The sequence below is a fragment of the Orcinus orca genome, chromosome 13 (assembly GCF_937001465.1).
Source record: "Orcinus orca chromosome 13, mOrcOrc1.1, whole genome shotgun sequence".
NCBI lineage: Eukaryota > Metazoa > Chordata > Mammalia > Artiodactyla > Delphinidae > Orcinus > Orcinus orca.
This window is the reverse complement of record NC_064571.1, coordinates 31,524,384-31,538,931: the sequence shown is the minus strand read 5'-3', so window position 1 is coordinate 31,538,931 and position 14,548 is coordinate 31,524,384. Positions and strand designations below refer to the sequence as shown.

The following is a 14,548-nucleotide window of genomic DNA, read 5'->3' as shown; positions in this document are numbered from 1 at the left end:
CTAGGCCCATATAAAGCTTAGGAGCTTGTGGATTTTTTGGTGTGGAAATGATTGATGAGGCAGGATTTGAAGTTTTAGTTGCAAGAATGGAACAGAAGCAGGTCATGAATTGGGAAAATGTTTGAAGCGAGCTTATCCAGAACCTCTAAGGCAGTGGTCCCCAACCTTTCTGGCACCAGGGTTTCATGGAAGACAATTTTTTCACGGACTGGGGCGTGTGGTGGGGGGTATGGTCAGGCGGTGATGCGAGCAAATGGGGAGCGGCAGATGAAGCTTCGCTCGCTCACCCTCCGCTCACCTCCTGCTGTGCGGCCCGCTTCCTAACAGGCTGCGGACCGGTATCAGTCTGCCGTCGGGGTTGGGGACTCCTGCTCTAAGGGAAAGAGAGGCTAGCATGGGACAATTAAGTTACACAGAGGAAGCAAGTAATCTACCCAAATACCAGGGGAAAAAGATGAGAATAGAATAACAGCTCTTCCAAGTACTTCACTGACATTCTCTCTTAACCTTCACAGCAATACTGTTGATATAGATGCTATTATTATCCTGGTTTTTCAGATAAATTCTCTGACATTCAGATATTTGTTAAAGCAAGGTACAACCTAGTGAGTGCCAGAATTGGGGCTTAAGGTTAGGTCTTTCTGTCTTCAAAGCCCATGTTCTTACCCACTACCCTACACTCTCACTCTTCCCACTTTAGTTCTAGAATGGCTCTGATATAAAACTCTGAATTTTCTCAAATACTACAAATGGGAGTAGGGGAAGCAGGCTGAAGAAAAACGCTATTCAACAAAGGACGAGGTCTTTGGAAGGAAACTACAAATAAGAATACATCACACACTAGTGTGTTAAATCAAAATAAATTATTCTCTACCATAAACATACAAAGCTCCATTTAATTTGAAGCTTGCTGGCACTTTTAGGATGAGAAAGCAGACCTCAAATAGGTCTATCCTATCCCTTATGTACAATTCCAAAATCCAAAAAGCTCTAAAAACTAAAAATTTTCCATACACTTCATGTCAAAACTCAATTGACAGTAAAACTTGGCCTGAACTGATGTGAAGCTATATATCGCCTTAATTTACCTTACTTAGTGTGAATACTCTTGTTTTGCTCAGAAATATTAATGTGTGCAACTAAGGGTTCTGCACCAGACCCCCTCAGGCATTACATATCATACAGAGAAAGGATCTCTCTAAAATCTGAAAATTTCTGAATTCTAAAACTTATCTGGGGCTTCCCTGGTGGTGCAGTGGTTAAGAATCCCCTGCCAATGCAGGGGACACAGGTTCGAGCCCTGGTCCGGGACGATCCCACATGCCATAGAGCAACTAAGCCTGTGCGTTACAACTACTGAGCCTGCGCTCTAGAGCCCGCGAGCCACAACTACTGAAGCCCACGCTGCGCAACAAGAGAAGCCAGCACACCACAACAAAAAGTAGGCCCCGCTCGCCGCAACTAGAGAAAGCCTGAGCACAGCAACGAAGACCCAACGCAGCCAAAAATAAATAAAAAATTAAATTAAATTAAAAAAAAAACTTATCTAGCCAAAGATTTTGGACCCTCTATGGACCTGTATTCCAAAGTATTTTAAAAAACGATTTCCAAAAAATGAGATCAGAGATACTCAATCTTTAGGATTTCACAGACTAGGAAATTTTCACAAGTATTTTGCGGAGAACGTAAGATTGCAATTTGTTTTAACTAAATAAGGGTAATAGAAAACATCCTTATCAACATAATTTTACAAAGGGATATTGTAACATCCAAAAACATACTAAGGCCTTAATTCAATGCAAAAACCAATTCTTTGTATTAATAAATGCAATTTTATGAAAAACACTATGTGGTCCTAATTTTTTTACTTTTACCATGGCTGGCGAAAATTCACCTAGGACCAGCACTGGTCTGGTCTGAGGCATAGAGCCCAGCTGGCTACATAAAATTCCTTCAGGCAGTTGTTAAAAATGCAGCCCCCAGGCTCTGTTCTAGCAGATCATGATTCAGAAGGTCTCAGGGTGGGGCCCCCAAATCTATATTGTGCATTAGAACGCTAGTGGCTTGTTTCTGCTGTGCAACAAGCTTCAGAACCACTGGCCTGGTCTGTAGGATCTAGTTCTACTCTCCTTTTTCTCCTCCTAATTCTCCTCTGTGGGGGTGGGAGCAAAACAGGAATGTTTCCATTTAGGGAGTCTGCCCAACCTGCTGTGTATGACACCAGTTATTCCTCCAACAGTTGATGTTGAACCAGCTGGTCAACTTTAAAACCCAGGGTGTCAGCAGTGGAACAAAAGAAATTAGGTAGCAGACAAGTGAGAGAAACATGTTGAAGCAAAATTCCTTCATGAAAAGGTGTGGCTTCCAGAGCTGAGGCCTAAGTTCAGCACAGGTATCTTTGTCTCAGTTAAAATAGTAACAATAATAACCATTAAAAAAATATATATGTGTATGTATGTGTATTTTATGTGTGTGTGTGTGTGTGTGTGTGTGTGTGTGTGTGTAAATGTGTGTGTATATCTATCTATTCCTTCATAGCTGTCTCCTGTATCCAGCTTCTGTGCCAGCTATGATTTTGGCCTTCATTTTTCATCTTCAGAGGGATTATAAGAATTACTAGTATTACTTCAAACAATATGATGACAAATCACTAAAAAAAAAAAAGAAAACCCATAGTATGCTTGATGTTTTATGAAGCAGACGATATTCTCCAACATATAAAATAATTTCAGCGAGTTATCTCTTTTTTAAAAAGTTTCTCTTATTCTCTTAAATTACTGTTTAAAAAATGTTAAGACTAAATAGCTAATATCTTTAAAAACACAAAAACCTTCAATTTAATAGGCACTCAAAGTTCTTTCCCAGTTAAAAAAAATATATCAGGCCCTTCTAAAGCAAGGCTAAATGTTAAGTGGGAAAGACAAAAGAGACATATAAATAACCCCCATTCTCATGGGATTAATCACTTAATCCTATTTGACCAGAATCTCTTGGTCTCTAAGCTCTGCAAATGAAACAAAATTTCTCACATGATATTTGGCTAGGACTTCCAATCATGAAACAAGAATTGTGTCATATCCCTGTATACGGCTCATTACCTGAACTCAAACACTTTGCTGAGCAGCAGCAGAGAGTTAAATCTTTCATGATCTGCCCCATAACCTGTGCACTTCTTATACTCCCAGATTTCTAGAATTTACAGTTAGTATACAGCAACTGGTCACAAAATTTAGTCCCTGGCCTAGCAGCATCAATTATCACCTGGCAACTTGTTAGAAATGCAAATTATCAGGCCCCAGCCCAGACCTGTGGAATCAGAAACTCTGGGTGGGGCCCAGCAATGTGATTGTGAAGCACCACTGGTCTACAGCAAGTAGAAAAACGTGTTTCCTTCTATAGGTCCAAAGCCAGGGGTACTGTATATCCTATCTTGATACGAAATAAAGACATCCGATTAAAAGACATACTCTCCTCACAACTCCCACACTCAACCCAATATGTATTATTTTAAGTGAGTTAGATAACAACACAAGCAGCAATCAGAGATTTAGTCTGAAATAGATACTAACCAGGCATCAGTTCCCACCCAGCCTGATTTCATGCAATACCATTTACATCCTCTTACACCTAAAGTTCTAAAACAGGATCTTCAAATATGCGCCTAGTACACTTCAGTGATTCTATAATAAAACATCAACTAGGTCTGAAGATATCAAACTTACTAAAGAAGACAAGTGGAATTATTTGCTACGTATTAGAACTGCATTCAACAGGGAGTTAAAATTCAGGATTTTTTTCACCTTTATATTTCCAAAGTTAATAGAATTAAACCAGAATGCCCCATTCTTCAAAATCTTCTAGCTACGTTGATTTTTACTGCATTACTTCTTGCTTTCTGTGGGGATAAAGCAGAGCCCTGGTAGGCACATTTAGTATATGTGCAACACCTCAGAACTAGAGTTACATCTGGTAAACCCTCAGATGGTGAGTGTAACCTCAGCACTAGCCTTGGTAGCAAAAAGACACGGAGAACACCACTATCAAACAAAAGTTCTCATTAGATAATTACAGTGTTTTGCTTCTGTTTACACTGCAATCACTATGTTAAAACTTCACTTCCCCTGATTTTAACGCATTTTATTTTACGTATTTATTTTTGACTGCGCCACGCGGCTTTTGGTATATCTTAGTTCCCCGACCAGGGATAGAACCTGTGCCCCCTGCAGTGGAAGCACGGAGTCCTAACCAGTGGACAGCTAGAGAATTCCCTTAATGCATTTTAAAGGGTGGGCAAGACCAGTCTATAGTCCACAAAGTACCTACTTTCAAAAAGCAGGTAATCCCCATGCAACTGTTTCAGAACACAGACAAATGGAGAACCTTCTAATGATTAGTATACAGGTAGCTCAACACATTAAACAGAACAAAAATAACACAAAAGAAAATCACAGGCCAATTTCCATGTTACAAACATATAATTTCAAATAAAACAGGATCAAATAAAGTCAAGCAATTTATTTAAAAATTTATTTAAAAATAAACAAAAAAGTTCTGATCAAATAGGGTTCAGCCCAGAAATGCAAGGATGGTCTAAAATTAAGAAATACGAAAATGTATTTTACCATATTAACAGGCAAAGGAAAAAAAACTACATGAGCATCTCAATAGTTGGGAGAAATATATATATAATTTTTAAAAAAATTTTATATGAATAAAAAAGGTCCAAAAAGCAGAAAACAGAATGTTTTGGGTGGAAAATTTAAGACATTTTTCTTTATATTTTGTTTTCTGAATTATTATAAAAAAAGTGTTTTCTTTTATCATCAAGGAGAAATGCTATTTTCATTGATACATATTCAAATCTTTTCCTTTTCTTATTTTTCCTCATGTATGTATGTCACATATAAACTAGAGGGCATGAATTTCCTGCCCCTTGAGGTAGATTAGACCACTTTGGGGACGTGCACTAGATAAAACTGCCCTACCTTCATTTTTTTAAAGGTCCTCCTATAGCAACATGGAAAAAATACAATTAGATAAGTTTAGAAATATTAAAAGTGTAAATACAATTAAAAATAATATGTATGCATATGAAAAAATACTATAAGTGAACATGAAAAAGAAAGCAATGCAGCTATTGAAGCAATGCCATTTGACAGTTTCAAATCATTTCATTGTTCTCAAAATATTTTTTAAATATACAAAACTGAGTAAAAGAAGAAAAACAAGGCTGCCACTCCTTCCTAGGGCCTCTCTTCCAATCTCTTCTACTGTTGCTATGTATTCACCTAGTACCAAAGAGATGGGCAGCAGCTCAGATCCCTTTTTCTTCTTTTTCTTAACTCCATTTCATTCATTCATTCACTCATTTTTTGAAAAGGTAATACAAAAACATGACTCAAAAATTTTTTAATATATAAAATATAAATGAAGGCATATGGCAAAATCCCATTCCCACTCCTATTTCTTCCATTGGTTTCTTATATATCATTTCAGAATTTCTTTTGCAATTATAAGCAATGTATATTCTTATTCTACCCTTCTTTCTCTCTTCCTCATTCTTTTCACAACTATACAATATTCCATGATTTGGATGTTTCAAGGTTTATTTAACCAGCTCCTGTTGACACACTGGAGTCATCCTTTTCATGCTATTACAAACAATACCAAGCATAACTGTGTACATACATCAAGTTCATTTCTGAATGTGCCTTGCATGAAGCTTCTGGAGTGGTGCAGGATATTAGATTACCACAAGGTCCTACGTTCACCAGCCTGAGAAGTCAGCTCCTTTTCTTATTATAGTTCTCATTATATACAGCAATATGTAGCAAAAGACTTAACAATTCCTTGAACCAAGCAAATGTACTCTTAGGGGACTTATAAAAGTAAAGTGACTAAACAAAACACCCAAGATGAACCCATTTCTTTTAAATAATGCAGACACACACAACCATCAAATATATCCATCGAAATGTTAATCATCTCAGTATGGTAGATCTATGACGTGCTTTGTAGCTTTTCCCTCCTTTTGCCTATCAATGCTTTCTAATTTTACAATGGTAAATACGTATTATTTCTATAATACAAAATTAAAAACTAAAAATAAAATGTTAATGAAAATTAAGTTGGATACATTCCATTCCTTCAGTCTGTCTTTTATTTGCATAGTGCCTCAGAGTTCATAAGGTATGTTTGTATGCATCATTTAATTCTTATACTAACCCTATGTACTTTCATTTTGTCAAAATGGGAAAGGAAGAAAAAAGTAAAAGGAGGCCACAGATGGTTAGACAGCTGTGCCCAAGGTCATTCAAATAGAAAGCTGGCAGTGACAAATCTCAAACACAGATCTTCTGACTTCAAATTCAGTGCGCTATCAAAAACACGATCATTGTTTCCTTAATTTTAACAATACCTTGAGAGTTAATCACATAATCAGAATTTGACAGATGAATTAAAATTATACAGCAGGGTCATTAATTAATGCTCATATAACCAAATCTTACTGAAAAGAGAACATTGGCATACAACCCCAAAAATTCCAGAGTCAGAAGAGGGTGTGGATTTTCAGTATCCTCTTAAATAAATTACCCATCTGGCAAAATATGTCTAACATGGCCTAAAGTGAATGCATAATAAAAGAAGCATTCTCTCAAGGTGGAAGAGTACCACTTCCAAAATGACCTCTGCCTTTGCCACCACCATGGACTCCTGCTCTAGTTCTGCAACACCCCAGGGTGTCTCTGATCACCTTAGAGAATTTTAAAATATGAATAAGCCATACTTTTCAAGGGAGGGTGTGATCATATAACAATGTTTTTTAAGTTTGGGACTTATTGACCAAGATGATGATATTTTGGCTAGAATGTATTCTTTCTCTCCAAATGTCTCTCCTTCTTTTCTATAAGATTATAGAATTATACATTATTTTACAATGGACATGGAGACTACCGATAAATCTTGGTTTGGTAAAAATATATTTTAATTCATCATTCCTCAAACTATGTCTCATGTAATCCTGTTCCAAAAGATGTATAGGTATGCTGCAGGGGTGGGGATGGGGAGAGAAGCCATGGTTAAATACAACGTAGCCCTTTTGGAGAGCCATGCTTCACAAAAGACATTAATATAATAAAGGCTCTAGAGATGTTCTGCATTTCAGAAACCTTTGTTTAACCCAGTTTATTTTCACACAAAATTCTACTATGGCATAACTATTCACATCTTATGCTCAGAGAAACTGCTTGAATAAATGTAACTACTACCTGAACGCCCAAAACAGATATGGCAAATATGGATTATCCTTAAATCTTTCCTACCACAAATTATCTTCATAAAGTCCCTATTTTCAGTACAGTGCACCCCTACTTCTTTACCTACCAAGGCCCAACTCAAATACCACCTCATTTGGGACGTCCCTGGCGGGCCAGTGGTTAAGACTTCGCCTTCCAATGTCGGGGATGCGGGTTCGATCCCTGGTCGGGGAGCTAAGATCCCATATACCTCGTGGCCAAAAAACCAAAACATAAAACAGAAGCAATATTGTAACAAATTCAATAAAGACTTAAAAAAAAATACCACCTCATTTGGGAAATCTTCCCCCAGTGTTCCATATCACGAAATACTCCTTTCTCCTGGTTTAGATAGCATTTTATTCGTATCTCTATTACTTCACTTACATAATAAATCAGTTCATCCATCTGTCTCCTTGTTAGCTTGTGAGCCACTTGAGAATAAGTTTGATTACATTTTCAGCACCTTGAACAGTGCAGGACACATATGAACTTCATGCTGAAGTAAACAATTTCACTACACTGTAATAGTTCCCAAAAGTCAATATTTGTATTTTTAAACTGTTACTGATACCCTGCCAACAACTTGAGAATATTACACTTTCTCCCTAAAATTTGCATCCATTACTGAGCAGCTGTGGTCATAGTTAATTCAGGTGTGAATTAACTGATAGTTTTTTCCTGAGGTGATTTTTGTTTGTTTGCTTTTTGTTTGTTGTCTTAATCTACCAGGAGCATACAGTAAACTTCATTATCTTTTTATACCTCTGCCTTTGCACCTGCTAGTCCCTACTTGGATTGCTGCCTCAAGGTTTTATTCACCTGGAAAACATTCCTACTCATTCTTTAAGAATGAGCTTAAACAATACCTTCTCTGGGAAGCTTTCCTATCCTTCCATCCTTTTAGGAAGAGTGAGGGAATTCCTCAAGTTAGACATTTGTACATTTATTACCATGTATCAGGCACTGAACTAAGTGCCAAAGATAGAGGATGAAGATGTTAACCCTCCCTGGTGGAGCACAGTCTAGTAAGGAAGACAGCCATGTGAACAAATAACCACACTATAATAATGTTAAATGCAATACCAAAAGGAATATCTATGCAATATTTGACACGTGTCAGGTACTTTGTTAGGTGCTTTATTAGACACTGTCTATGACCATGTTAGATAGGTACCTGAATTGGACAGAAGTCCATGAAAAACTCTAAGGACCACTCTATATTCAGTTGTTTTCTGAAGAAACTGTCTCCAAGAGGTTCTTTTTGTATATGCTACAGTCTGTGTCATAGATAATACATGAAACTAATCCTACTTCTTTGGCCACAAACTCCTGGACCAGACTCAGAGCTCTAACTAAGAACAATCTACAGGTTGAAATTGAGGGAGATCACCTAGGCCATGGCCTGGTTCAAAATTCTTCTCAACAGGGGTTCTCCATTTTAGAAGGTGACAAACCAATCCAATCAGATACTCTCTCTTAGGAAACACAAATGTTGGGTGAACAAAGTAAAAGAAGGTAGGTCTCCAGAGCTTAAAACCTATCCTAAATACTGCTAAGTTACTGTCCTATAAGGTTGTGAAAGCACTAGGGCCAAGGGACAATATGGTGGCTAAGATGATATCCCATTCTAGTTTACATTAAACCCTCATCATCAAAAGTAATATGTGTGTCTCTTCCTTGCAACCCACAAGGGCCTAGCACATCAGATCACCACTTCTGAAATTAGGAAACAGGCTTTAAAAGTTCAACAGCTTGACTTAAGTCACTCAGTTGGCAGGTGGCAAAGGCAGAAATGAAAGACCAGATCAGTATGATTCTTCTAGAATATCCTGCCAGTTACGTGGGTAAATGGCCTCAAAATCAACTAATAACAAGTAGAGAGGCTCAAAAGAATGTACGCACAGAGTAGAACAGAAATGTTCTGGAAATCAGTATGCTAGGGGATGTGAAGTGGGAGGGACCATAAAGGGTTTCACCTTGGTCAAGTTAATCTCTAATTCCAAACTAGACCTCTCTCCTGAGCTCCAGACTGTTAGCTGTCTGTCCTTCTTATTCAAATTTAACATCTGTAAGGGCATCAGCTTTTTTTAAAAAAAATATTTATTTATTTATTTGGCTGCGTCAGGTCTTAGTTGCAGCACGCGGGATCTTCGTTGCCGGTGCGGGATCTTTAGTTGTGGCACATGGAATCTTTAATTGTGTCACGTGGGACCTTTAGTTGCGGCATGTGGGATCTTTAGTTGTAGTATGTAGGATCTAGTTCCCTGAACAGGGATCCAACCCAGGTCCCCTGCATTGGGAGTGTGGAGTCTTAGCCACTGGACCAGCAGAGAAGTCCCAGGCAGCAGCTTAATCTCTAGTTTGTTCACCACAGTCTAAAACAGAGTCTGGCTTATAGTAAATGCTTAATAAATATTTGTTGAACAAATGAATAAGAGAATGAACTCTCAAAGAAGCTAAAGGCACATTCTACAGTGGATTGCAGGGAAAGTTACCAAGAAATAGATTCCAGGGCTTATTTACAAGTACAGCTGATACTCATTATTTGTGGATCCTGTATTTGCGAATTTGCCTACTTGCTAAAATTTATTTGTAACCCCCAAATCAGTACTGATGATGCTTTCGGAGTCACTCATGGACATGCACAGAGTGTCAAAAATTTTGAGTCACTCCTGAGCACGTTCCCAGCTAAGGTCGAACTAGGCAGTGCTCTGCTTTTTAGTTTCAGCTCTCATGGGGATGACTGAGGACACAGACAGTAGGGGGCAGTGCAGTGTAGTGCAGGAAGCTCTGGCTTGTGGGCCAGTAGGGTCTGAATCCTAACTCTGGCACTTATTAGGGGTTGGCCTCAGGCAAGTCACTTAACATTTCTGCACTTCATTTTCTCTTTTGTAAAATAAAGAAATAGAATCTACCAGGATGAGTTGTATTTAGGATTTAAGATTAAATCTATGTGAGAAATGTACATATTTTCCCTAGGAGCAATGGTTCAATATTCACTAATTTAGTGTTCTGCGTGATTTTATAGATCATAATCACCATGAATAATGAGAATCAACTGTAATTACTTATAACAAGGTAACAAAAAAATACAGAAAATAATTCTTTGGATGGAGGGTAGGCAGTGGGAGGCTTCAAGAAGATTTTGAAATAGAACCTCACCAGGCACATAAGACGTGGAAGAGGCTTTCAAGAAGAGAGAACAGTACCTACAGAGAAAGGCCCAGGTATGTGAAATAAACAGGTAGTTTGGGAAATGGCACTTTAGAAAGTCTAGAGCAGTAGGAGATGAGGACAGAACACCAGACCACAGTGCTTCTCTTTGCCCTGTACACATCTTATACTGCAGAAGCTCTCCCTCTGCATTTAATTTTTGGTTTTCAGGTCTCTCTTCCATCAAACTATGAGCTCCTTAAAGACAAGGTCTCTAGAAGAAATCATAACTATAGTACTCTACATTTGCAAACGAGTAATTACTAAGCACAAACACACCTGAAAAGATTGAATTTTGGTTTTCAACTGCAGCCTTATACCATCTCACAATAGTGACCAACTCATAGGACTTCTAGTTGATGACTGCTAATAATTCTGTCATAATTTTTTTGTTGTTGTTCTAGACATCTGGACATTTGTTAGTTTTAAGATCTTCCTCTTTCCAGTGAGATTTTCTGTATTAACAGGGCTCAAACATATGGTCCTTTAGACAATGCTGCCTCTTCAGAGTAAAGACTCCTTTTAATTCACTCTATTAGACTTATTTCTTTATATACAAGATACAGTCTTAACATAATAAAATACAAGGAGGCATATTGATATATATGTCACAAATAGGATAAGGAAAACAATAAGAATTTTTCACAAAAGCTTGCAAAATTCTGGCCAAAACACAGTGGATGTGATATTAAACTCACTGCTTACATTTCCCCACTAAGAAGTAGGAAAAACAACTGCGATTTATGTAAAGTCATGAAACTAAGCACAGTTAGAATCTACTAGGCTTTGTACACGTGTGTTTTCTTTCTTCCCTCTTCCCCCCCTGCACACAGGGTAAAGGACCTGTCAGGCTTATCCTAGTACTTCCATTTCCTCCATCCCCTCAAACAAAATCCTCACTGTCCAACATCTAAATTCATATTTTCAAAACTTTAAGTCTCAATCAAAACTGAATATGATGTTACTTCTTCCCCATAAAATTCTTGGCATATTTTATTTAGGCACAACATAATTTATACTTTTATCTAGAAACATATGGCTACAACCAACACTATTGAAACCCAAACTGATATACTAAGAAGGTGAATACAAATTCTCTGTGAAAGGGGAATAGAGAATACTGTTTTTAAACAGATTTAATGCTATATTATCCACAGGCTGGGTGTGATCAAATCACATAGCACCATACAGCTACTTGACAAAGTAGGGTGGTCAAGCCCTTACCTACATTGCACACTCTCGGACACCCCAGTTAAGTTGTTTAAAGTATAATCCAATTCTATCTACTTAAAAAATAATAATGATACATTTTAAAATTTCTTGCTTCCAGTAAACCCTTCTCATTTGCATTTTCAAAAATTATCACCAAAACAACTATAATGGGACAGATTCTGGAAAAGATATAATGATCAATGCCATTTTCAGGAAGGGAAGAATGGGTTACCATTAACAAAACTGATTAAAGTCCCCAACCTTGAAAAGCTCCCTGTACAGTGTATTCTGCCTCTCTTGCGTTCACCTTCCAGGAGCCTGGAAGGGGCAAGTAGAAAATGTTAGTTTCCATGAGAGATGAAGATGAAATGTAAGGGATGGGAGGGAGTAAAGGGCTCACTCGCTTAAGGGAAGGATGAAGACAAGTGGCCAAGGTCCCTAACTCAAATCAGGTGTTGGTGGGAATGTAAATTGATACAGCCACTATGGAGAACAGTATGGAGGTTCCTTAAAAAACTACAAATAGAACTACCATACGACTCAGCAGTCCCACTACTGGGCATATACCCTGAGAAAACCATAATTCAAAGAGTCATGTACCAATATGTTCACTGCAGCTCTATTTACAATAGCCAGGACATGGAAGCAACCTAAGTGTCCATCAACAGATGAATGGATAAAGAAAATGTGACACATATATACAATGGAATATTCCTCACCCATGAAAAGAAACGAAATTGAGTTATTTGTGGTGAGGTGGATGGACCTAGAGTCTGTCATACAGAGTGAAGTCAGAAAGAGAAAAACAAATACCGTATGCTAACACATATATATGGAATCTAAGAAAAAAAAAAAGTCATGAAGAACCTAGGGGTAAGACGGGAATAAAGACACAGACCTACTAGAGCATGGACTTGAGAATATGGGGAGGGGGAAGGGTAAGCTGTGACAAAGTGAGAGAGTGGCATGGACATATATACACTACCAAACGTAAAATAGATAGCTAGTGGGAAGCAGCTGCATAGCACAGGGAGATCAGCTCGGTGCTTTGTGACCACCTAGAGCGGTGGGATAGGGAGGGTGGGAGGGAGGGAGACGCAAGAGGGAAGAGATATGGGAACATATGTATATGTATAACTGATTCACTTTGTTATAAAGCAGAAGCTAACACACCATTGTAAAGCAATTACACTCCAATAAACATGCTAAAAAAAAGACAGCCAAAAAAAAAATAATAATGAAGGTCTGAGTAACGTGGGAACGCACGGAGTTTAAGAAACGCAAATAATGCAGGGGGACCCGCGAATGGGGGAGGGGCGTAAATGCGCAACTCCTACCCCTTCCCATCTCCGGGAGGGGGACGGCAGGAGGCAGCACTCGTCAATTTGCCTGGCAGTGTCGCACCCGGGCAGTAAAGGGACTCGCAAGCCAGAGACTTCAGTCCGAGTATTAGAAGGGGGCTGAGTCGGGGGGGTCAGGGAAGTTGGGGGCGGGGGAAGAATAGCGCGCCGGTGCGGGGAGAAAGGGACTAAAGACCGCCTAGCACCTCCGAGGGGCAGGGACTGACGCCGGCGGATGCCCCTTCTCGCCGAGGGCCACGATGTGGGACCTGCCGGCTTACCTCCTCACTGGAGCTCGGGAAGGCGCGCCCCGCCCCTCACAGCCCCGACGGCAGCGGAAAGGGAGGCGCAGTGTGCCCCCAGAGCCGGGAGAGCGGCGCTTCCCGCGCGTCCCCTCCCCGGCAGCCCGGGCGCCCGAGCCCACCTGGGCTGACCAGAAGCCCCTCCTCCAGACCGTACTCTGCTACTCCTCCTAGAACCTGAGCCGTCGCCGCAGAGGTCGCCGTCGCCAGAACAGTCTCGGCCTGTAGTACCAAAGCGTGAGCCACGGCACCCAAGGAGCGCCGCTATCACTCGCTAGGTTACCTCTTACTGCACACTGGTCCTCACCCCGCCCCCGAACCCAAGCCATTGGTTGTTGGGCACCGCCCCATTCGTCTATTGGACCAAAGAGGATGCCGCTCAGTCACCTAGAAGGGCACGTGTGCTTCTTATTGGTCTAAATGTGAAGCAGTTCCCGCCCACTCCCTCAGAAGTTCCAGCTTCTGATTGGTGTTAATGCCTGTCTTTTCGCTCCCTGAGTTCTTTCCCTCGGGGTGGAGCACCTCCTTGAGAGAGCTCAGATTGGCTGAAAGGACTCTACGTTAGTCCAGTAGAGGCATTGGGCCAAGGAGCCTTCGGGTCCCCACGTGGGGGAGGAGCCCAAGGCGCAGCACCTCTGGGTTTGTTTACACAGGCCCTTGCTCCCGTTTCCTTCCATTGGCTGAGCCAGCAGCCACTCCCACTGGGTTGCGCCACTCAGTCTAGCACGGAGGGGCGTGGAGGCGGGCCTCAGGGGGTTTCCCCCCAGCTGTCAATTACCAAGGGAGGAGCTTTGAGCAAGGCTGACTGGGACATGGTGCGGCCCTCCATTGAGGAAATTTGGGGAGTTGGAGCAGAGGCACTCTTCACATTTCTAGAGACAAATCTAGCTTTCTGAATGTTAAAAAATATATAAAACCTTACTATCCCTTTGGATTTACGGCGTCCAATCTTTGCTTGCGAAGGACTTTGAATTTTATCTTTCAGGAAGTGGGGATTTCTTTATGGAAATCCTTACACATCTTTGTCTCTCCCCACCTCTCCTGTTAACTGTGTACATAACACAAAGTAGAGGCTTAGTAAGTGATTGCAAAATGAGTGGATACATGATAAAAATGACAAGAACAGCTAAGTAAGCTCATTAAATAATACAGTAATTAGATAAATATATATGTAATATATTAA

The 14,548-nt window shown here is 39.9% G+C and overlaps 1 protein-coding gene across 2 annotated transcripts in view; it reads right to left on the bottom strand.

The window, feature by feature from the left end:
• The window catches only part of PAIP2B (poly(A) binding protein interacting protein 2B), a 44,889-nt gene extending 31,230 nt beyond the window's left edge, over positions 1-13,659 (bottom strand). The window contains exon 1 of one of the 2 annotated variants that reach the window (XM_004277049.4): positions 13,488-13,659. The gene's annotated coding sequence lies outside the window, so the exon portion shown is untranslated. The remainder of the gene's footprint in view (positions 1-13,487) is intronic. The other variant, XM_033400451.2, reaches the window with a different exon arrangement.
• Between the last annotated feature and the right edge of the window lie 889 nt (positions 13,660-14,548).